General features: G+C 38.6%; 1 long non-coding RNA gene and 1 pseudogene across 2 annotated transcripts; both read left to right on the forward strand.

Annotated features, from left to right (window-relative positions):
• The first annotated feature begins 615 nt into the window (after positions 1 to 615).
• LOC105744443 (COP9 signalosome complex subunit 8 pseudogene) lies at positions 616 to 1112 on the forward strand (annotated as a pseudogene).
• A 1182-nt stretch (positions 1113 to 2294) lies between these two features.
• On the forward strand, positions 2295 to 25361 carry LOC111759914 (uncharacterized). 2 transcript variants are annotated; one of them, XR_002793751.2, is made up of 3 exons: positions 2295 to 2382; positions 14846 to 15015; positions 24388 to 25361. It is a non-coding gene; the product is annotated as an uncharacterized lncRNA (long non-coding RNA). The 2 variants fall into 2 exon arrangements; XR_002793750.2 differs by lacking the exon at positions 2295 to 2382 and adding an exon at positions 5029 to 5114.

Genomic DNA, 25361 nt, shown 5'->3' on the forward strand with positions numbered 1-25361 from the left:
AACCGGGGCAGGAGGGATGGAGGGAGAGAAATAAATAAATCTTTAAAAAATATATTATCCCTATTTTATTACATATTACATGCTACAGAAAGAAGTTAAGAAAACTTTCCCAATACACAGTTGTTAAGTGTCAGACCAAGAATTGCACTATGGAGAGATATTCTTGAGCTCACACATTTGTGTACAGTACTATGCTTCCTCTTTTTAAGTCTTTCAGTAAACCACATTTAGGAAATATTACTCAATTATCCTTTTTTTTTTAAAGAGGCTGTTTTGTCATGGCTCATCCATTCATTTATTAATTAGAAAAAAGGTTTTGTGCACCTACTCTGTGCTAAGCCCTGTGGGGATTCAGCAGTGAAGAAAGACATGACCTCTGCCCTCAGGGATCTTTCAATTTAGCTAACAGATAAGATAATAAAAACTATATCAAGTCTGAGGTCTGGCTTTGGGGAAGGTGGGGCAGCCAGACAGGCAGGGAAGATGTCAGTGGGGATGATCATGTAAAGAACCTTCAGTTTCAAAACGTCCCTGAATCAATGTGAGAATCAGGAGCTGGAGGTTCCTGGAGGAATTGCCAGAGCCCCAGTGGAAGATCAGTTTCTAGTTCCATATCTGCTCCATTAGGACATGAATCATGCAAGGTATCTTTGGAAAAGAATACCTCTGCTATAAAATCTGCCACTTCTGAACTTGGGGAAATTTGGTCAGTAGGACAGAGAATCTGGCAGAGAGATTTCCCTGGGATCTACACGACCATCAACACCCACCAGTGGTCCGAGATGGTCCAACAAATCATGGAAGCACCCTGAGATGCAACAAGGAGAAGAATCTTCACCCTGGTTTCTCAGACATAGACCTCCATAATAGCTGATGACTTTGCGACCTTTGTTGGGCTTCCTGTAGAAGAGGCTATGAAAGGTATTTTAGAACAAGGATGGCAAGCTGATTCCACCATGAGAATGGTCATGCCCAAAAAGCTGGTTGCAGGGGCCCTGGATGTTTCCTTTAACAGGTTTATTCTCTTATTAGAACCTGCCCCAGTCCCACCAATCCCCAATGGATAGCAGGTAGCCAGACTGACAGATTACGTGGCTTTCCTTGAAAACTGATGTGTCATTCAGAGTTCAAGATTCACCTTCAGAACCCTATGTACCAAAAAATAGAGAAATGTAAAATTCTTTTCAATTCATTGACTGGATTAAGCACCTCGGTATTCCTGAGAATGCGATAAAATACATATATAATATATATTATATGCATTTTGTCCTTAAAATTATGCTGAATAGTTGTTGAAACAATTCTCATTTTGTAATATTCATCAATTTAGATGGAACCCATCAGTATTACTTGGTGAGGTTATGTCTCCTAGTGACTCATAAACGCAGCACTCCTATTTAATGTAGCGTAGTGGTTGTCAGCTCTTTTTCCTGCTCCTCCCTCCTCCCTTCCCCACAACATACACTGATCGGTACTGTTGGTTGATAGTTCTTGATAGTTGTATAATTCGCCATCATCACTACTGGGGATTCAGACCCACCCTCTTTGGAGAATATGCTCTCTTTTTCTTCCCACCTCCTGAGAATTACTATGTAAAATACTAAAATACAGCTGAGGAGCAAAAGACCATTCCTTTAAAAACCAGTTTGTTAATTTTAGACTTTTTCTGATGCTGTGAGTATCCGTTGCTGGCAGTGGAGGGCTTGCCATGAAAATACAACTTAAGACGTTCACGAAAATTGTTGTTAATCATATCTCCTTTCAAAAAAAAGGGAAAGTGAGGAGTATGTGATTTTGAAAGGGAAACTATTAAGAGAAATGATACACAATGTACAACTCTCTTTGCAACCTTTCAGTGGCTTATATTTATCCCTCAGTTCAAGGTCTTTTAGAGAAATACTGAACAAGCAGTCTTTCATTTTTTGTGTGACAGCCCTCTGAACATTTGAACTTGCTGATTGTGTCTTCAGGTATATCTTTAAAAAACCTATATTATTAGGATTAGGACTGGCTTTATGTAATTAAAGAAATACAAGTCAACAGTGATTTAATCAAGAAGGAAATTTAGTTCTTTCTCACATGACTGAAGTCTGGAGGTAGGTGATCAGGGCTGGTACACAGCTCTCCCCTTATCAGGGAAGCAAGCTGCTTCTATATTGCCATCTTTAACATGCTGCTACTGGCCCAAGATAGCTGGACCACGTTCCATATCTACATTCCAACCAACAGAAAGGAAAGAAAGGGAAGAAAGCCACTCCCACTCCACCTACTTTTGCACTCCCACCACCCCCCTTCGAGGAAGGACCAGGGACAAGACCCCCAAAGCCTTGGACATGGGAAGCAGGCACTCAACCACTGAGCTACATCTGCTCCCCAATAAGGGTTGGTTTTTTTGCTTGTTTATTTCCTTTTCTCAGGAGGTACAGGGAATAGAACTGGAGTTTTGTATGTGAGACGCAGGAGCTCAATCACTTGGCTAATCTTGCTGCCACTCCCACTCCTTTTAGGAGACTTGCTATATGTTTCACATTTGCCTAACATCTCATTTGCCAGAAGTTAGTTACATGGCTATATCAAACTGCAAAGGAGGCTGGGAAACATAGTCTGTTACCTTGGTGGCTCCGTGCTTAACTAAACCCAGAGCTCTAACGCTGTTTCAAGGAAAAAGAGGAAAATTGGATTTGGGAGACAATTAGTAAGCTTTCACATTCATGGAAATGTTTTCCAAATTGCAAAGTGTTTTATAAAAATAAAGGTGTTTTATTAAATAGAATTTCTTCCCTTACAATGCTCTTTTTTCTTCAGCTCATTGGGTTTCATTTGGTTTCTTCAGCAATTCCAATATCCCTAAATTTATATCCTTTTCTCTGATGTATTTTGGAAAGAAAAAAGCTAGAAGTCTTTCTCTATGTTTTTGCTAACATTTTTTATATTGTTATCTTTTCGTATCACACAAGAATGAAATATTTCAAAATTCTCCCAAGAGTGAAAACAATCTTTTGGAGGATATTAAATTTTTAATATTATTATTAAACTTTTTTTAAGATCTTGCCTAAAAATTTTGGGAAAAAGGAAGAAACTATTTTGAAAGGAACTGATTCTTGCACTGTCTGCACAGGAAAAAGAGAATCGAGTTATTTTAATTATATAAAAATTTCAGATAATTTTTTAATATTTTTTTTTGTTTGTTTGCCTGTAAAATCCAAAGGGTACCTCCATTCTCCATTTTATTGTTTGTACATGTATCAGTCCATGTCCTGGCATGAAGCTGATGACACAAAAGGGTCAATTTAAAAGCATTTAATGGAGATACTACAGAGGTGTGGGCAGGGTTAAGATAACCAATAAGAAATGGTGACCTCCCAGGGACTAGCATTGATGGGAAGCTGTTACCACCCCTAGCCTGAAGGGGCAAGAGGAGGAAGTGGTATTGCTGGTAATTGGTGAGAACCATAGATGTGGCTGGCACAGGAACCACCCAGCAGGAGCTATGGCCTTAGACAGAGTAATTCAGGATTGACAAATGAGAGCCTGGCAGGGAAGAAGAGGGAGTCTGGGGAGGGATGCAGAATGTATCTCCCAATTTCTCCCTCCTCCAGCAATCTGTTCTCCTGGCAATGCTTCCTATTACCTGTATCAACTGAAAGCTCAGATGATATAAATGGTAGAGGTCAACCTGGGCCACAGAGCAGGGTAGAGCAGGATCTGCAATGGCAAATAAGAATGACTAGCATGATATATAAAGGTGATACAATTATTTGAATAAACCCGTATCTCAGTCCTCTCATGGATTAATTAATGATGGCTGACATCAGTATTATGGATTAATATTCCAACCTGGCTGCAGTTTAGTTTTTCAGGTGAAAATTTCAGATACACATTTCCAATTTTAGAACATAGTACCTAATTATGTTCTTCTGGTTTGGCTGTACTTTTCCCTGGAAATGACCATAGTTTTAGAAAATCTCAGGCTGGTATATAATCTTGTTAGAAGTAGAACTACGATTATCTGATATCCTAAACTTGCTAACAAGGATCTATCAGTCGGGTTTCTATTTAACCCCTGTTGAGTGCCTTCAGAATGTTAACTAGGAGTTGGTGGAATCAGTGATCAATGACTTAACGGAAAGAAAACTCCAAAGCTCTCTTTTCCTTGAATTATTCTTCTATTTTTGCCATCTCTTCCTACCTGATGTGAAATTCCTGCCATTAGATACCACTTCTCTGGATCAGAAAAAGATATATGGCATTTTTTCTAGAAGGAAGTCCATGATGTGAACTAGAAGGAGAAGGAGACTCTTACTTTCTCCCATTAACAAAGGGCTTGATTTCTTTTCATATTGCTTGGTTTTCTTTTGACATGCATAGTGAAACAAATATGAAGGAATCTAGGATAGATAGGTTTCAATGTTTGGGACAAAGAGAACTATGCATATGACTAGGCCAAAATGATCTGGCACTGTGACTATACTGGAGAGTTGGAGGAAAATGGTCTGAATAGGGCTTTTTCATATGCGTTATCCAATTTTTCTTATTTTGATTCTACCACCACCCTGAAAGTTAGACAAGGCACAGATTTTGTCCTTTTTAAAAGTTAAAAGATTAAAACAAGATAAAACAAAACTAAACGGAGGCCCAGATAGGGTTAAGTTACTTACCAAGCAAAATGGCTCTGTAGGTTAGGCCAAGAGCAGGAAATAGAAGTTCTTCCCCATAATTGTTGTGTGGCTGTGGGTAGGCCATTTAGCTATCTGTGGTTCATTTCCTTTTCCTCCTTGTGGTGTAAAAGAATCTTTGAGAAATAAGTAGCAAACGTTCTAGAAATCCCCTTTTAAAAAACTTTGCATAATATGATAGTAGCCCAGCTTTCAAAACTCATCTAAGGTTTGTTTTTCTTTCTCTCTCCCTGGACAAAAGAAATACGTTATCAATCTACAGACTCTGAGAACCAAAATCTTTTTAGAAACTATTCTTTCTTTGCTACCTGCCACTTTCTAAAATCTCCCTTATTCTTTTCTTTACCAGTGTTAGACTTTGACTACTGCACCCAGTACCAAAATTTCAGCTACAGAGGAATAGAAACCTCAGAGTCCTTTGTCATCAATTTACAACAGGTACAAAAGTATTTTTCCTTGGAGAAATCAAGTAATTCAGAAAATTCTATTTTTAAGAAAGCAATTCACAGTAATTAAACAATGTCAAATATGTGTCACTTTGAGTAGTTATCTATTATATTTTTTACCGTAAAAACCAAGGGGCAAGGAAGAGGTACAGACCAGGTAGATGGTCCCTACCTCCAGGGAGACTAAGAGGAACCATTACCAGGGTTAGAGGAGTGATTGCTTATCAAAAATCAGTTGGTACTGCGAAGACAATCATGTGGGGTTCCCAAATTTCTGGTCAGCTTAATGATTTATGAACTCTCGGCCAAGTCTTGTCCATTTTTAGTAGCCCTTGAGTTACCAATTTGGGAGATTGTTCCTTGAGGTTGTTCTCTCCTTTGAGTCATGGGAACAGATGAGATTCCTAATAGACGCCACATGGAATGAGACTAAAAGGGGGTTGTGAACAGAATCTGGGGTGAGAAGATTAAGAGGGTCCAGTAAAGATGTCTGAGGAAGAACAACAAGGAGAAAGGCAGAAGGAGAAATGAGAGTGACATTGAAGAGGGGAGTTGGGACCCAGGCTGGGTTGTGTTCAGACACAGCTTCACACTGTTCCAAGAACTTCTGCTCCTTCTGGTGCCTAGTCATACTGCTAAGGTAACCAACCTTCTGGTTTGCCCAAGACTGAGGGCATTGCTGTGACACAGACTTTCCAGACTAAAACATGGAAAGGCCTGGGCACACCAGAATGAGTTGGTCATCCTACTTCTGCTCTGCTCCATATTTTTTCACACAAGCTAATTTTCAATGAAGGGCTCCATTTCCTCTTCCCTCAGTCCAAGAAAGACTGGCTGTACATGTTCGTTTGTTTGTTTTTCATTTTTAAAACAATATGTTGAAGTATCTCATTTTTACATTACATACATAAACAATAAGTTTATAGTAAAAGCTGTGTTTTTTGCAAAACAAAAATGCATAACATCATATACAGGTGTCCCATAAATTATCCCACCACAATACCTTGCATTGTTGTGGAACATTTGTAACAAATTATGAAAGAGCACCATTAAAGTAATACTACTAACTAGAGTCCATACCTTACATTTGGTGTATTTTTCCCCAAACCCACCCTATTATACATTTTTTGTTCATAAACCATATAATTTATTTAAAGTGTATAATCAATGGCATTTGGGATAATCACTGAGTTGGGCATTCATCCCTTCAATCAATATTAGAGCATTTTCATTACTCCAAAGGAAAAAGAAACAAGAAAAACACAAACCATTATTATATTCATATGTTAGTGCTACTAATTACAAGTCCTATAATGTGCTTTCACCATTTCTATTCATTTCCAAACATTTACAAATGGTTTGAAAATGTTTTAACTCTTTTTTTTCCATTTATTTCTCCCTCCCCCCCACCCCCCGGTTGTTTGCACTCACTGTCTGCTCTCTCTAGCTGTTCATTGTGTGCTCTCTGTAGGTTTGTCTTCTTTTTAGGAGGGACTGGGAACCGAACCTGGAAACTTCCATGTGGTAGGCGGATGCCCAACTGCTTAAGCCACATCTACTTCCTTATATGTTTTAACTCTTAATTGTGGGTTCAGTTCAAGTTCACTTCCTCAAGATCCTTGGACCCTAAAAAAACCAAAGTGTGGATCTAGGTATGTGTTTATTTAAGAGAACATTCTCAGATGGTTAAGAATATTCCAGCATATTCCAAGGCAGCTAGGGGATTGGCTAGCTCAGAGTATGCAGAAAGCCTTAAGAGCTTTACAAGATAAGCATCTCATTTAGTCAAAACTACCCCTGACATCCCGATGAGGGCACCACTTTGAAGACTCTTTTTTTAAAAAATATTTTCTATTGTAAGAGTTGGGACCTTACAAAACAATCATGCACATGCACAGAATTCCAATACAAACCCCCTTCACTGACACTCCCCACTGTGGTGGACCATTTGTTACAGGTTATGAGATAACATCATTAGACTATTACCACCAACCATGGTCCATAGTGTACATTTGGCATATTTTTTCCATATCCCCTATTAACACAGTACATCTTTGGCATTGATGCAAGAATATTACTGTATTGTTGTTGACTATAGTCCATAGGTTACATTAGTTGTATTTTTCCCATACTTCTCCACATTTACCCTGCAGTAGTGATGTACATCTGTTCTAGTTCACAGAAGAACAGTCTTGCATTTGTACTATTAACCATAATTCTCATCCATCTCTGGGTTCACTGTGTTATTCAGTCCCTAGTTATTCTTTCTTTCTTTCTTTCTTTCTTTCTTTCTTTCTTTCTTTCTTTCTTTCTTTCTTTCTTTCTTTCTTTCTTTCTTTCTTTCTTTCTTTCTTTCTTTCTTTCTTTCTTTCTTTCTTTCTTTCTTTCTTTCTTTCTTTCTTTCTTTTCTATTCTTTATTTTCTTTTAAATGTTACATTAAAAAAATATGAGGTCCCCATATACCTCCCACCCCCTCTACCCCACTCCTCCCACGTGAACAACCTCTTCCATCATCATGGCACATTCACTTCACCTGGTGAATACATTTTGGAGCACTGCTGTACCACATGGACAGTGGTCTACATTGTAGTCTACACTCTCTCCCAGTCTACACAGTGGGCCATGGCAGGACACACAATGTCCAGCATCTGTCCCTGCAGCACCACCCAGGACAACTCCAAATCCTGAAAATGTGCCCACATCATATCCTTCTTCCCTTTCCCTACCATCAGCAGCTACTGTGGCCACTTTCTCCACATCAGTGCTACAATTTCTTCCCTTACTAATCACAATAGTTCCCCAGCAGAACCATACAGTAGTTCTTCCCAGTCAAATTCCTGTCTAGCTAAGGTCATTATCTCTTATTTAAGGACTTGCATTTAGGGGTCATTTGTACAAAAAGACATCTATCTTTAAATAACGACTATGCTTATGCAAGTAAGATGGTCAGAGTATGAGAGACTGTCAGGAACGGACTGTGTCTTACAGAATAGCAGATCTCCACTTCAGCTCTAGCTTACACAAGGCTATAAATTCATAGAAAGGAATGACCATGGGACTGCAGGCATTGTGGAGCAAGTTGCTATGTAGTTTGCCGTGAGAACACAGGCTTAGGTGCAACAGAGGCTTTCAGCAAGTGACCACTTTATTACTTACATAGTGCAAACAGTTGAAAAGAGCAGAGGAAGAAATCCCACCATGGTTGTTCCCCTCAGGGAGGCCAGCTGCTCAGTGAGGGTCTGTGGATGGCGGCTCCACAAGCTCTACTTTGCACCAGATGTCAGGGACCAATTGTGGCTGATTCCCCAGGGAGATCATCTACCTGGCAGTTCCACCTGCCTCTCTGCATCAGAGATGAAGGACACTTGCACTGACTGTGTGATGAGTTTTAGACACACCAGGGGAAAGGGGCTCTGCCAGTGAGCCACCCGTGTGTCCTGGCAAGCAACTGAGGCTGATTTAGATTTAATGGCACCTGCGCCCAGAGTGAGTAGCTGTTGGTGCCCAGTAGTTGTCTGTTAACAGGTCTTCAAGCCTTCAGACAAGATGAGTGATAAATCAGACTTGTCTGAAGTGGAGAAGTTCAACAGGTCAAAACTGAAGAAAGCTAGTACTGAAAGAAAAAAATACCCTCGAAGGAAGTTATCCAGCAGGAGAAAGAATGTGTCCAAACATTATAAATGGGGTTCTCCTCATGAGAGCAAATTTCAGCATTATCTGACTATCTTGGGCTTGTTAGTTGTAACCTTATGTGTTTGTAGAGATTTTAGGCATTTTCCTACATCTTCTCACTCATACTCACTTGTTAAGATGGGGCAGTGAATGCCCCATTACCTTTGGTTTAAAACTTCCCATTGATGTGTAAATTCCAGATAGCCAATGCTGTCAACAATCTCACCATTGATGACATTGTGTACATCATCCCTGCACTCCCTACAGGATAACCCACTTTGAGCCTTCTCCAATGGGTACTGCCATTGTTCCTTAATAGTCCTGAAGTTGCATGCTTTTGTAGTTTGTCACAGTTTATTTCCATTTCTAATGTAACAATAAAGTACTAAATTTAATCATTAAAAAAATATTTAATGGCACCAAATACGTGCATTCACAAACAGGAGGGGAAGCATAACAAACACCTATACACAAACAAGCAAGAGAGGAAAAGGACGGGCATACAGGAAGGTTGGGAAATCGTCACTGGTTTTCTCCTTGACTTCCCCAACAGGCTTTGTTTAAATTATTTATGTTTTAAATAACCTTGCCCCTTGTTCCACAGACATGTTTAATTCAATTCATATAAATTAAATCTCTTTACCTAATCAGAGTATAGAATCAGAGTAGGGAAGAAAACTGGTCGTGCGGTCAAAGACTGCATGTGAATGTGGACAGTGGCTTGGAGGTGAGGAGATGCCAAAAACAAGTGCCACACAATATAAGATGGGGCACTTCCAATCACAGTTTTGACCAAGACTTTAAAGGTTGGAAATAAAACAGCACACACCAAATCACCATCATGTGTCAAGGAAAGTGCTGGATTACCTCTTCAGGACATGTTGGAGTGAGTTCTGCAAACATGGACAATACTTTATTTATCCTGGACAAATACGGAGATTGAAGAGGCTGGGAAAGAAGATTTCTTTGGGGAGTCTTGTATGAGTATCCACTCCTTCCATCGAGAGGGGAAAAGTCTTCTTGTATAGATTGTACAACTCACATTGTAATCTATGTGAGGAAGGCTTAAAGGACCCCAATAGGAAAGTGTGGCATGTGTCCCTTGGAGTTGAGACTATATGAGTACTGATACTGAGCGACACATTGTAAGACCAAAAGGAAGAGACATGTACTTTGATTCACTGCAAGCCAAGGGAGCAGGAATTTTCCTGTGAAGCTAGTGAATGAAACCATTGGGACTGAGGACAGGGGAGTAGGCTCAGCCTGGCACCAACTTGAAAGTAATTCTGCCAAGAAGGCTGCAAGGTGAGTGATGGAACTCCAACAGAGAGAGTCTGGGGTGGACTGCCAAATGCCTAGGTGGTTAGGGCTCAGGTTATTGGTGATCAGCCAGAAAAAAGTCCCCTTCCTTAAAGGAAAAAAAAAAACTAGAATTCTGAGAAAACTTCAGAACCACTTTACTAGAGAAAGGGCAAGCTCTAAGCAGCTGCCAAGCTCAGAGTGCTTCAATGCCAAATCACAAATGCACCAGCCATTTCACAGCCATCACTGCAGCCTCTCCCATCGTACCCTCTCCCTGAGGTCCAGAACTTGGAAGGACCAGAGACACTGGCAAGGATACTGGGAGAGAGGGAAGTGAAGTCAGGAGAGAGAGAAAAGCTGACCCTCTGCAACCTCTTCTATGCTGTCCAGCACACAAAAGCATCCAGGTCTAAAGAATTTTGAGTGTGGGTAGGGGGAAATCTCTACGTTAGATAAAAGTTGCACATTTTGATTATTTCATATTATTAGATATTTTAATTACTGAAATATAAATTCTTGGGACAGGGAGTGGAGACACAAAACCTATTATGGAAAAGTTATAGGACCAATTAAAGATTTCATTCAAGTTATAAAGGGAGTTGGAGAGGGAGAGGGAGGAGACAGAGAGAGAAGAGGAGGGAGGAAGGCAGAGAGAGAAAAAGAGACCTTATTGATTTACATCAGTTCAATAAGAGCCGACATTTACAAAGTGCTTACCACATACCCGGTATTGTTCTGTTACCTGTGATAATTTATTGCACGCCCACGGCAACTCTATGAAGTAGGTACTGTTATTCCCTTCATTTGATTGATGAGCAAATTGAGGCCCAGAGAAGTTAAGTAATTTGCCAAGATGACCCAATAAGAGGTGAAGCTGGGGTTTAAAAACAGAGGTAGAGTTCAGGGGTTCATGGTCTTAATCACACTATGTTTTTGCTTGTCCTCTGAGAAAATGGTTACAAAAAGATGCCATGAAACCTTTGGGAAAAAGGCCTTTGAACATGTAAGATCTGGAAACAGATACAATGGTCTGGAAACAGAAGTTGTAGGGTAGGAACCCTTTGGTACTCCAAGTGGAATTAGGTACAATGTTGCTCTGGGACTGCTGTAGGTTTTCACTCCCAGAGGACTTTCAGGAGACCTGGGTTGATGGGCTACCACTTCTGACCAACAGAGAAGACATTCTTGAAGATGAGCCCATTGAGGATCTTGCTTTTTGAATATTTACCTAATCTTTTTTTTGTTTGTTTCCCATTTGAATTCTTTTGCTTCTGCTCTGGTTCCCACCACCTGGACACCAATCTCTCCTAAGTCATCAAGGGCTAATGCTATAAGCCATTGTTTAATTATGATCCTCCTTCAACTCCAAGATGACAGTGCATTGAACCTAAAAGTTTTTTGATTAATTGGGTATCGAGTATCACATTTCATACATAATGTTCATCTTTGTATGCAATGACTCTTTATATCACAGTTTCAGAACGTGCTCAAAACTATTTAATCTGATTCATTATTCAAATAGGACTTGATTATAATAAATTAGACATAATAGAGGACATAATGAAAAAAGGTGTAGATACATTATTGCATAGAGTTAAAATTTCCCAACCTTGAAAGTCAGAGAATACAAAGTCATGGTTTTCAGGGACTCTATTACCACACCACACTTTTATTCACCACAATATAATGAAAGTTATTTTACTGCATTAATGCACAATTTAAGGCAAAATAATGAGGTAGAACTGAGGCTTATAGTACTCCTACTATAGTATTCCTACTTGTGTACCTTTTCCCTATCCCATTCATTCTGGCCATTCCACCTCAAGTTCCCACCCCATGCTGTCAATCTGTTGTAATAAAAAGGTTAGAAAGAGCAGTGATTCAGAGAAAGAAAGGTAAGATTGGAAAGTGGAGCTATTCACCCAGGGGGGTCTTGGGTCCTCCCCTTTCTCACTATAACTTCTTTTTTTTAAAAAAGATTTATTTATTTATTTAATGCCCCCCCTCCCCCTGTTGTCTGTTCTCTGTGTCTATTTGCTGCGTCTTGTTTCTTTGTCGGCTTCTGTTGTCATCAGTGGCACGGGAAGTGTGGGCGGCGCCATTCCTGGGCAGGCTGCACTTTCTTTCGCGCTGGGCGGCTCTCCTTACGGGCGCACTCCTTGCGCGTGGGGCTCCCCTACGCGGGGGACACCCCTGCATGGCGTGACACTCCTTGAACGCATCAGCACTGCGATGGGCCAGCTGCACACGGGTCAAGGAGGCCCGGGGTTTGAACCGCGGACCTCCCATGTGGTAGACGGACGCCCTAACCACTGGGCCAAGTCCATTTCCTACTATGACTTCTTATTTTCCAACTTGGAGTTGAGTTGTTAAAAGAATAAAATTTGAATAAGCTAGATATGGAATACAAGTTTTTCTAATTAATTTTTATTTCTTATCAAATTAATGTAAGCCTGTAGTTAAAATGCAAATTATCAAAACCCTACAGAACACTCTAAACTGGGTCTGAAAAAATTCAATCACATATACTATGGGGTTGTATTACTGTTAAGTGAGTAAAACTATTGGGGGGAGTCTAGAGCGGAGCATGGAAACCAACCTCTAATCACACTATCGTGGAGTTCATGTTTTGGGGATGAGTCATCAAGGGGTTTCCTTGCTGTACTAAAAGTCATAGTTAAAATCAGAAATTCCTCCTTCACCCATTTACAACCCTGACCCCACTCCCAGACATTTTAAGCTGTTAACTGCAGATATTGACATTTATACTTTTAGACAATATTTTGGGGATAACAACAGAATTTATATTATTGGGGTATCTGAATAGCATTCACTGAACAGTCAAGTAGTATACTATGATTTGGGTTCCTTTCTTGCATAAAATTTGCTATGCATTTTTTTTTTTTTAACTTTCATATGTTTATACCCAATTTTTTCCACATGCAATGGCTCAAATATATCAGTAGATCATGTGCTTAGAGTATGAAGTTCAAGTTTACCTTCATTGTGGCAATTAATTAACATTGTTGACTGGTTTACTGTAATTTGTTGAGAACTGAATGAGAAATCAAAGAATAGTCAGTTTTAAAGTTTTATCCCATTAGGGAAGTGGTTGTGGTTCAACTGATAGAGTGTCTGCCTACCATATGGAGGGTCCAGGGTTCTATACCCAGGACCTCCTGACCCATGTGGTGAGCTGGCCCATATGCAATGCTGTTGTGCACAAGGAGTGCTGTGCCACGTAGGGGCACCCCCGTGGAGGGGAGCCCATGTGCAAGGAGTGCATCCGACAAGGATAGCTGCCCCACGTGAAAAAAGTGCAGCCCACGCAGGAGTGGCACTGCACACATGGAGAGCTGATGCAGCAAGATGATGCAACAAGAAAGAGACACAGTTTCCCAGTGCCACCTGATAGTACAAGTGGTCGCAGAAAAACACACAGCAATGGATACCAAGAGCAGACAACACGGGGGTGGGGGAAGGGGGGAAAGGGGGAAAGGAGAAGGGGAGAGAAATAAATAAAATAAATCTTTAAAAAGAAAAAAGTTTTATCCCATTAAATGATTGGAAAAACTAAATGCTCAAAGCATATTTTTTGACTAATTACTCCATTTAAAAATTTTTTTTTTTTTTTTTTTTTTTTAAAGATTTATTTATTTATTTAATTTCCCCCCCTCCCCTGGTTGTCTGTTCTTGGTGTCTATTTGCTGCGTCTTGTTTCTTTGTCCGCTTCTGTTGTCGTCAGCGGCACGGCACGGGAAGTGTGGGTGGCGCCATTCCTGGGCAGGCTGCACTTTCTTTTCACGCTGGGCGGCTTTCCTCACGGGCGCACTCCTTGCGCGTGGGGCTGCCCCACGCGGGGACACCCTTGCGTGGCACGGCACTCCTTGCGCGCATCAGCACTGCGCATGGCCAGCTCCACACGGGTCAAGGAGGCCCGGGGTTTGAACCGCGGACCTCCCATATGGTAGACGGACGCCCTAACCACTGGGCCAAAGTCCGTTTCCCATAAAAATTTTTGAAAATAGAATAAAAATTATAAACTTGACAGAGGTTGCATTCATTCAATCCTTTATTCATTTTTAATATGTTTTTAACAGACATTTTTAATTTTTTTTCTACCAAAAACGGCAATTTCATTTGATTCATGAAAAGCAACTTAGTAGGAGCTTAGTCACTACAGTATTATCCAATCCCTTATTTTACAAACGAGAAAGGAAAACAAAGTTGGTTTGTAATGCCCATCAATAAAGATATAAGAAACAATAAGAAACCATAAAGAGTGATACATTTCTTAGAGCTAAACAAAAATATGATTATTAGCATATGCACTGGAAGTGTAGTTTTACTTTTTGCTGATTAATGGTTCCTGTGGTACACTATGCTTTCCTGTTACTTTACTGTTCTAAATCTGAACATTTTGCTGAAGTCCTATGCAATAGGTATTTTAAAAAAGAAAAAAAAAAATCCTAAAGTGCAAACAAATACAAACATTATAAAGTGGGAGAGTCTGAAAACATGCCTATTTATTTCCATGTTAACATGGAAAAATCTTTAGCCTTCTGGGTGAAAATTCATTAACTTAATTGACTTCTGGCTAGTCAAGTCTTCAGGAGGACAAAAATAGTCTGTGGATTAAATATATTTGCCAGAAAGTATAAAAATATGGAATGAAAGCAACATCTGAATTTTTCTGAAACCAGAAATCAAATACAACAGTAATGATGTAATCCTGCTGCTTTTTCCAGGAATGATCAATAAATGAGGGGAAATCAAGGACTTGAACTCATTAAAGAATAAAGTATAAGAACTGAAAAGAAACTAGAGCTGCATTATTCAGAAGCACATATTGGAAAGAGAAAGGCCAAACAGGAGTGTGAAGAGGAATGGAAAGAAACAAAACTGTTTCATTAAAAAGGTATTTAAGGGGCTTATTCTCCCTTAGCATGTATGTATATAAACTCCATTAATGTTAATGGAACCTAAATGCATGACTCAAGGGGAGAACAGAGTGAGTTGTATATGTGTGGTTAAATGAAGTCTAGGAAAAATCAATTACAAACCACAAATAGTAGTTTAGGAGTCTAATAGAGTTGTAAGTATCTGCAGGAGAAGCATTTAATTTTAATTAATAGAATAATGTGGTTTTCTTTTGCTAAGACAAAATCATAAAAATGACAAAAGGAAAATAATTTTAAATAAGACCAAATTTATCTCTCAACATTATGTCTTAGAGTTAAGGGAAAATTTTTTGAACTCCAGATGGTAAAATTGACCCCTTCTAATAGGTTCATAATTTGCATTCAAATTGGAATATTGAGTTATATAAGGAATTCAAATCGACTGCCTATTTTTCCTAGCTTTAACAGTTCAAAAGAGAGAGAATGGACACAAACACACACAAACACACGCAGAGACTCATTTATGTAGAAACGCTAAAAGAACGTTTCATAAAATGTAAAAAGAATGCTAGCCTTTGGTTATTACAAAAGGGAGCAAAAGCAAATCAAATTTTAAAAAAAGTATAACGTTGCACTAACTCATAGAGAGAGACCTCTTAACTGGGGAAGAAATCTGTTTATGGAAGAATAATCTGAAGGTGCATTTATTTCTTTGTTTAGAAGACCCAGAAAACCAAGAATGTCTTTCTTTGTAGAGGAAAGTTGGGGGTTACAAACAAACTTTCTCTTTATGAGTATTTAATACCTATTTATTCTTAGGCCATGATTATTAGAAACCAAGTTTTTCTGTAATTCTCTATTTTTCATAATTTTTTGTGTATTAGAAAGGTGCTCAAACGTTTAAGTGAAGAAAAATGCATGAAAGTGAGATGGATTTGAAAAAACGCAATCAATGTCTTACCTGAAGTACTTTTCTGTGAAGTGTCTTATCGGTCCTCTGCATTTGGGAAAAGTTGAGTTTAGCACTGAAAAATGCTTTAAAAGGAAACTGAATTCCTAAGAATTTATTTGATCTCTTTTCTAATAAAAGGAGCAACATTTAGAAAGAAGAATGTGAGTGAATCCTCTTTGGGGTAAATGTAATAAGAAACCGATCTTAGAGGGATTTGATAAGACACACTTGCATTAAGATTTAATCTTTTACTCTTTGATATGTCCAAAATTATGGCACTGAAATCATACCTCTTGCTGTAAAGTCAAGTCTCTAATATTGCTATCCTCTTCCCATTAACTTTATTTTTAATCATTTTAAGGGTTCTTTATATTGTAGGATCTAACGTAGCATGATTTTTGAAATAGACGACTCATAAAATTTGCACATTCATAGGACTAGCACCGATGTATGTATATATGTATATACCTACATATATATATATACATATATAGATATATATGAGTATTTGCTTTGACTGTTAGTATCAAATTCCCTTAAATTTAGGAAAAGCTAAACGTGGGAAGTCTAAGGTGAATGAACAGAGTGTAGTGTCATTTCTTTACTAACAGTGTACCTAAGGTAGTGCCTGAATCAGAGAGGAGAAATCAAGTTTAAGGTAAATACTGATTACTGCAGTGATGCTGCTGAGACAGGGCTGCCAGGGGCCCTGAGATAGAGGGTGGGGACAGGAAGCGGAAAACTGTCTCGAAGCAGTGGGAGATGGGTGTGCTATGCCACTTACATGAGGGAATTAGAAAGGACACTGCGATCCCTGGTTTAGGTAAGGGAGTGGAGCAACTGGAACCCTCGTGCACTGCTGGTTAGAGTGCAAACTGTACAAGCGCTCTGAAAAACTGCGTGGCAGCCTCTACAAAAGCTGAACATTGGCAAATCATATGATTTGCCTAAGAACAAGGGCAACAGAAATACTTGGTTGTTCACCGAAAGAGTCAAATAAGTATGTTTTCAGCAACACTATCTGTAATAGCCAAAAGATTGGATACGACCCAAATATCCATTAATAGTAAAATGAATAAATACATTGCGTTATTTTCAAGCAATGGAATATACACAGCAACAGGAATAAGTGTACTAGAGCTACACACAGCAATGTAAATGAATCTCTCAAACCTAGTATTGAGAAAAATAAGTTGGGCACAAACAAGTATGTATTGTTTGATTCCATTTATAGAACGTTAACAAGAAACAGGTCAAACTAAAATAGCAGTTCTCCAGGGGGAAGGGGGAGGGACTTGTGACTGCTTCTTAATCTGGGCACACGTTACACTGGAGATGCATTTTGTAAAAATTTATTGACTTATATACTTAAGATTTGTACAATTTTCTATTACTGTATGTGTGTTTACTCTCAACATTTACTCTCCTCCTCAAGTAAGTTAATAGAACAGGGGTTCTGAGCTAGGAGATTTCAGGGGTCCGTGAGCTTGAATTGAAAAAAAAAAAATCAACATATTATCTTTATTTTTCCTGACTTCTAACTGAAACCTAGCATTCCCTTCACTTATGAATGTATGCAATAAATAAATTACAGTAGTATTCATTTCACCTGACTGGCAAAGGTTAAAAACCCCTGTAAACCCCTATAAAAACCCTGTGGAAGTTTGGGAACGCAAGCCACAAGGAAAGAATTTTAGGAAGAAAGGGTGATGCAGACCTTTAAACAGGAGTTGGAGGAGGGACAGTCAATGGCTACGGTCTGTGATCAGAGAATTAGGTTTGGACGAAACCTTAGGTCACAATAAGTAAACAACCCAGACTGACCATTAATATTCAGAAAAATCTGAAGAGATTCGAGTTTGAGTCAGAATAGAAACAAATATGAATATTAAAAGGATAAGGTCAGAGGTAGAGACAAGCTGGAATGCCATTAGGTAAAAAACAAAGCTGTTGCTGTATGAGCTGTGTGTCACACAGTAGCTTGGATGACCTGCCAAACCCTGCTTGGGTTTAAGGACTCTTGCACAAGAGTGAGTGCTTTGTACAGTTTATATAAAGGGCTGGAGGAAAAATTACATGACTTACCATTTTATTTATAGATCATTTACTTATGTAGTCATGTTCTATTGTTATAAATTTCTCAATTTTTCTAACTAGTCTCTGATTTCTACATGTAAAACATGGTGTAGAAAGCACACTGCCTTTTTTTTTATTCATTTAATTTGCAGTCTCTCATCAATGTACAAATATAATTAAGACTAACCAAGACCCTCCCAGAAATTCTTAGTCATTTATAGAGCCTATGTAAAGTGAAGCAATAATAATAGCTAAGTTATTGAATCCTAGCTATATGCCATAACTGTCTTCAGTACTTTACATATATTATTATCTTATTATCTCACAACCACCCTGAAACTTAGGAGAAATTATTCTTCTCTAAATTAATTTTCAACTTTTTATGTTATTTAATTTTATGATATATCACAAATGTCTCCTATTTTTGATACTTTGGGTATGTTCAATTTTTTCCATGTTATAAATAATATTATAATAATATTATACATGCATTTTTATGCATGTTTTTGTTCTCTTGGCATACATTTTTTTACAAGTGGATATTTTGGTCAAAAGATATGAACATACTCTAAACTTTTGATCCATAGTTCTAAATTTATAGATTGTTTTCAAAGTCAGAGGTAATTTGTGTTTAAAACAAAACTATCATGTTGACAAATTCATGTAAACACTTACAGCAGATTTTTACATCCATATTGCTAGGGCAGTCTAGGATCTCATCACAGATCACTGTGTGCTTCAGACATTGTTTTGTGTGTGTGTGTATGTGTGTGTGTTTGTGTATGTGTGTTTAAGGAGGTAGCGGGGATTGAACCTGGGACCTCGTGCATGGAAAGCAGGAATTTAACCACTTGAGCTACATCTGCTCTCCCAAACATTGGTTTTTGGATGGATATTCCCAAAGAACTCTCTCTTAAAAAATAAAATCAATTAATGAAATTCATCATATTAGCAGGCTGAAAAAGAAAAGATATATACTATCATCTTAAATGCAGAAAAAGAATTTGATACAATCCAACATCCCATTCATAATTAAAAAAAAAAAGCAACTCTCAGTAAACTAGAAATAGAATGGAATTTCCCCAATCTGATCAAGATTATCTATGAAAAATCTGCAAGTAATATCATATTTATGACTGAAATACTAAATGTTTTCTTCCTAACATCTGGAACAAGGAAGAGATACCTACTCTCACCCCTTTTATTCTACAATCCACTAAAGTATCTAGTCAGTGCAATAAAACAGGAAAAACAAAAAGCATATATCTGTCACATGTTTTTATCTGCAGACAACATGATTGTCCATGTAGAAAATCCTAATGAATCTGCAAAACAAACAAACAAATAAAAACCTACCAGACTAATCAGTGAGTTTAATAAAATCACTATATCAATATTAAAAAATCAATTGTTTTTTCTTTAAGATTTATTTATTTTATTTATTTCTCTCCCTACCCCTCCCATTGTCTGCTTTTTGTGTCCATTCACTGTGTGTTCTTCTGTGTCTGCTTGTATTCTCATTAGGCGGCTCTAGGAACTGTTCCTAGGACCTTCTGGAGTGGGAGAGAAGCAATCTTTCTCTTGTGCCACCTCAGCTCTCTGATCTGCTGTGTCTCTTATTGTCTCTCCTCTGAGTCTCTTCTTGTTGTGTCATCTTGCTGCACCACCTCTCCACATGGGCCGGCACGCCCATGCAGAGCAGCACTCTTGTGCAGGGCAGTATTCCACATAGGTCAGCACTCCGCATGGGCCAGCTCACCACAGGGGCCAGCCTGCCTTCACCAGGAGGCCCTGGGCATAGAATCCTGGACCACCTATATGGTAAACAGGAGCCCAATTGCTTGAGCCATATCCGCTTCCTATCAATTGTTTTCAATTGGAAACTGAAAATTTGTAAAAACAAGACTCTCTTCAAATACATAAAAATATGAAATATTTATGGAAAAATATAACAAAATAAGTATAAAACCTATTTGAAGAAAGTAACAGTATATTGATTAGATACATTAAAGAAGATATAATAAATGGACAACTATGCCATGTTCATAGACTGGAAGACTCAGTATTAAGATGTCAGTTCTCCTACAGATGATCTGTACATCTAATACAAAACCTACCCAAATCCCAGAAGGCTTTTCTGTAGAAATTGACAAACTAACTCCAAAACTTTAAATGGAAAGATAAAGGAAATAGAATAGCTAAAACAATTTTTAAAAACAAGAACGAAGTTGGAGGACTTATACATTGTAATTGGGATACTTCCCATAAAGCTACAACTTTCAAAATAATGTGGTATTGGCATCAGGATAGAGATATAAATATATGGACCATAGTAGAGAGAACAGGAATAGATCTATACACACTGTTGGTTGATTTTTGACAATGTTTGCCATGGTAATTCAATGAGGGGGAAATGAGTTTTTTCAACATAGGTGCTAGAATAACTGGATATCTGTATCAGATAACATGACTCTTGACCCTTATTCCACACCATACAGAAAAATTAAATTGAAATGAATCATAGACTGACATACGAAACAAAATGAAAAGTATGAAATTTCTAGAAGAAAACCATGGAGAAAGTCTTTATGACTTTGGGTTAAGCAAAGATTTCCTAGAACATAAAAAGTATAAATCATGAAAGAAAATATTGATAAAATGGACTTCTTTGAATGAAAAACATCTGCTCTTCAGGAGAGGCTGTTTAATAATAAAAAGGCAATTCTGGTCAATTTGAATTTTATGAGTCTCTCAACTGGTGAAGTTGCCCTACTCTGATTGTGCTTTACTGGCATCTGATTTGTGTACTTCCTCTTGTACATCATTTTTTGCTTCTTTAAATCTCTTAGGTACTTTAAATCTTCACTCAATATTCTTGCTCTTCTTAGTAGATTGAGTTCTCAGGAATTCATGTTATTCTTTCACTTAATTACTGCCCTGATGCATGACAACCTTACTCATCCAGTAAATATAACTATTTATTTCAAGATTAGTCAACTGAAAGGTGGACCATACCCAATGGTATGGTCCATACCCAGAGGTCCCTGAGAAAGAAAGCAATGAGAAGTTTATTGCTAGAAGCTTTCCATGACATCTCCATGGAATAGGGGCTATTCTTAAACTATGATCACAAATTAACAATGTCTATCTTGTCTCTCCCTCTGTCTGATACCTTTTCCTTCTTATGATTTCACCAATTAACTCAAGCTCTGGTAACTTTCTCAATCCTAGGATCCTGGTGGGATGCTACAGTCAGGCTTGCTGTCTCCTACAAAAGAGTTTTTATTCCTTCTGTTCCTCTGGGTTCGACCGATTTTCTTCTATTTAAGAATAGTAGCCTAAGGGATATTCTGATCTGATATTCAAAAATTCAAAATTTGCTCTAATAGGCAGGATGACAGTTCCTAAACCCTACTCTGAAAAGGAATTCCTGGGGGTGGCCCTGCCCCTAAAGCCTAGGGCAATGAAGCTGCTGGGAAGGAGCTCTTTGGCTCTCCCAATGTCCAAGTTACAGGGATAGGATCAACTCCCAAGGTCTTATCTCAAATCCCTACAGAAAGGATTTGTAAATGACTGAAAGTGGGGGTGGGGAGGCCCTGCGGTCTAGCTTTCTGTGTAGAAGAACAGGATTAACAAGGCATTTGAAGGCTTAAAATTGGCGATCTGCTTCTTAGAAGAGGGGCTGGAAGCTGCACTTACATAGCACTTTCCATTAGATTGAGAAAATCTGGGTTGACGGATAATGTGGAGGACTGATGGGAAATGTGGTAAATTGAAGAAATTAAGCCCTCCCTAAGGAGGGAACCTCTCTTCAGCTCCAGGAGATTGTTGCCAGTTGGCAATAAAGATGGTTGCCAGATCTTCTGGCTTTTCAGAAGATGGAAATCCAGATTTTTAAAAATGGGAAATCTCCTATTTTTAAACCCTTCTCTGGGCCAAACAAAACAAGGCTGTGGGCTGAGTTCAGTCTGTGGCCTACCATTTTGAAAGCTTTGATTTATAGTCCACACATAACATGACAATTCTGTTCCAACTTGTAATCTCGAGGCTTGTTACTTCCACACGCAGTTCATTTTCTGCACATCACCTTCCTCTTTCACTCCTTTATTATTTACACACATGTCTACTTCTCCCACAAGATTATACATTCTTTCAATGGCAGAACTTGTATATTTTTCATTTTTGTGTCTTCTCTGAGGTTTACAGTCATGCTTTGAATAGTGGAACACTCAGAATGTGCTGGTTAAATAAATGTTCATTAAATAATGCATTTTCAAAGCTACTTAAAGGGAATTTGAAGGTCTACTTGGGGTCCATTCACTGGTAATCAACTTGCCAAAAAAACAAATATCTGAAAGTCTTTTGGGAATTTCTACTCCCATTAATAGTTGATTATAACTCAGCACAACTTCCTTGCAAAATTGCCTAAAATACCTGGGCAACATACAGAAAACAGTATAATAGCATCCAAGGCCTAACAAGATAATGAGGAATTGCCTCAGAGTAGAGCATAAAAGTGGAAGCTAGTGAACTGGTAAGTCTTTTGTTGGGGCATTTGTCAGCCAAGGAGGTGGCAGAGAGAGGAGGAGTTCAGTCATAAGCATAATAAGGCTGGGGGAAAGATGGAGACCTTGGAGTCTCCCTCCTTCCCTTTCCTCACTACTCCTACCTCCATCCCCATTGGCCAGGACTCTTCCTTCTCTCCCCATGTCCTCACTTCCACCCATAACATTAGATAATTGCCCTTTGGAGGAAAGAGCTTCACAGTGCTCTGAGCTTCAAGGTGATAAGAGACGCTTAGCCCCTCTGATGTCAGAATCTCATGTGGTACATCCTTTGCCCTGGGATAGGTTGGTGAATTCACTTTCCTCATTCAGCCTCTTTAATTTGCAGATCATCCTGATAAGGCTAATCCTAATGAGATGATTCTCAAAACTATGGTCAACAAAACTGCTATAATGATTCTACCTGAAGCCTGAGGCACTCTTACTCACCTTTGGTGCCTGTTTGGGCCTCATCCAATTATTCCCCTCCTCACAGAGCGAAGGATCCAGTGGGCTAAGACATGTGCCCATCGGTGTCAGGGCTGTCCCCACCCCATGCTCTGGGCGCTGGAGAGTGGAATTCCCTACCACATGCTGTCAAAGGCCATTTCCTGGGCCTGAATGGCATTCTTCCCCAGGCCCATCCTCTAAAGAGCATACCTTGCCATTGGGATGTGCATTCCTAGGTCTCAAAGGGAGGCCAAGAGGCAGGTTGTATGTGTGCACATGTGGCATACATGTGGACAGAGACTGGGCATGAGACTGGGTGCCTACAAGACCCCACATGTTGCTTGATTTTGGGACTCAAAGCAGGTTGCTAAAAAGAAACAAACTATCTGTTATTCTAGGAAATTTATGAAACTGAGGTTGTTTAAGAGTCCCTGTGTTGGACTTGTTACTATGATAACATGAGAGTAGCCAAGTCATAATGACAAAATTGTACCCAACAACAGTCTTCTTGTAAGACTTGGATTCCCAAATCAGGGAAATTTCCTATTCAGGTGCCAGATGTGTAATAGATGCCTCTATAAAGGGGTCCTGGGAAACTAATTAATAAAATGATTAAAATATATAGCTAGACTGGATCCTTGCCCAGAGCCTACTGTGCCCACTGTCAGGCTCGCCTGATGCCATGCTCTACCCACTTGCAAAGATTTCTTTTCAATGCTAATTTGTAGGAATTTACCTGATCACCTGTCTTAGATCCAGACAAATTAGTGACAGGAGCAAGGATATATAATACAATGTTAGTAATGAGCTAAATATTCACTCTGTTAATTATAATAAGTGACACTTCAAAAAAAATGAGATCTTAAATATTCTTTGAGAAGTCAACATACTCCAGGAAAAATTATATGCTTTTCATAAACAAGCCTTTCATTTTTATGTAGTAATGATTCTAGGTATATTGGAACATCAGGTCAAACATATTGTGTTGAGAGAACTGAATAAAATTTGGTTTTAAAAAACTCTCCCCCTTAAAAACTATAACTCTAATTTCATTTTAAGTTTGGTTTCATTTTATATACATCTGTAATAGATATGTTATATGTGTGAGATGCTAAACTTTGGTGATTTTTTAAAAATGTTTTCATTCTGTTGGATACTTGATATAATGGAAAGACAAGTTTAATAACCAACTTTTGTCTGCTGTTCAATTACCTATGAATTTTAAAGAACATATTGTATCATTTTTCCCTCCCCTCTTCTTCTCCCCCTTCCCCCCACCCTGCTATTTTTTGCTGTCTATGTCTATTCACTGTGTGATATTCTGTCTATTTCACTTTTTATCTTCTCTTCTTGTTTTTCTCCTCTAGGATTCACCTGGATTCGATCCTGGGGAACGTTGATGTGGAGAAAGTTTCGCTTTCACTTGTGCCACCTCAGTTCCTGGTTTTTGTTGTGCCCCACCTTGACTATCCCCTTTGTCTCTCTTTGGTGTTGCATTATCATCTTGCTGCGTGACTCACTTGCACAGGCACTGGCTTACTGTGCAGGCATACCTTTACCAGGAGGCCCCAGGGATCGAACCTGGGGCTTCTCATATGGTAGGTGGAAGCCCAATCACTTGAGCTACATCAGCTTCTATGTATCGTTTTTAAAATAGCATTATTGAGATATAATTCACATATAAAATTTGTTCATTTAAAGAATATTCTCCACACTGTGTTGTGTCAGCTACCTTTTCCCTAAACATTTACCAATCATATTTGTATACCACACAGTTTACAAAGGGTTTTCACATGATTTAACTGCAAAAATAAATTTTAATGAGGGATTGTATAGTATACAAGGTAATATTATTTCCTTAATTTTATAGATGTGAAAACTCAGGCCAAAGAGATAAATGACCCAGCCTATTTCACTCTAACCTGTGACAAAGCTTTAATTAGTCTGTTTCATCACTTTTAAGAGAAAATGACTGATAGCTCTTTCCTGGAGACTATTTCACTTCTCAACCATATTAAATTACTGAGGTGTGAATCTGGCTGGATATAAAGATGTAAATTTCCCAGCCCAGCTTAGAGACTTTCCACTTCTTGTTCATGACTATATGTACAGTGCTTAATGAATTATCTGGGACAAGGCTGTTGTTCAATAAATATTTGGTGAATAAAGAAAAAAAATAAAGAACACTGTCCAGTGGCTTTTAGTATATTCACAAAATTGTGCAACCATAATGACAATCAATTTCAGAACATTTTAATGACTCCAAAAAGAAACCTTGGACACTTTAGCAGCCAACCCCTCCCCTAATTCTCCCATAACCCATAGGCATAGGTAACCACTA

Source organism: Dasypus novemcinctus, chromosome 1 (genome assembly GCF_030445035.2).
Source record: "Dasypus novemcinctus isolate mDasNov1 chromosome 1, mDasNov1.1.hap2, whole genome shotgun sequence".
Taxonomy (NCBI): domain Eukaryota; kingdom Metazoa; phylum Chordata; class Mammalia; order Cingulata; family Dasypodidae; genus Dasypus; species Dasypus novemcinctus.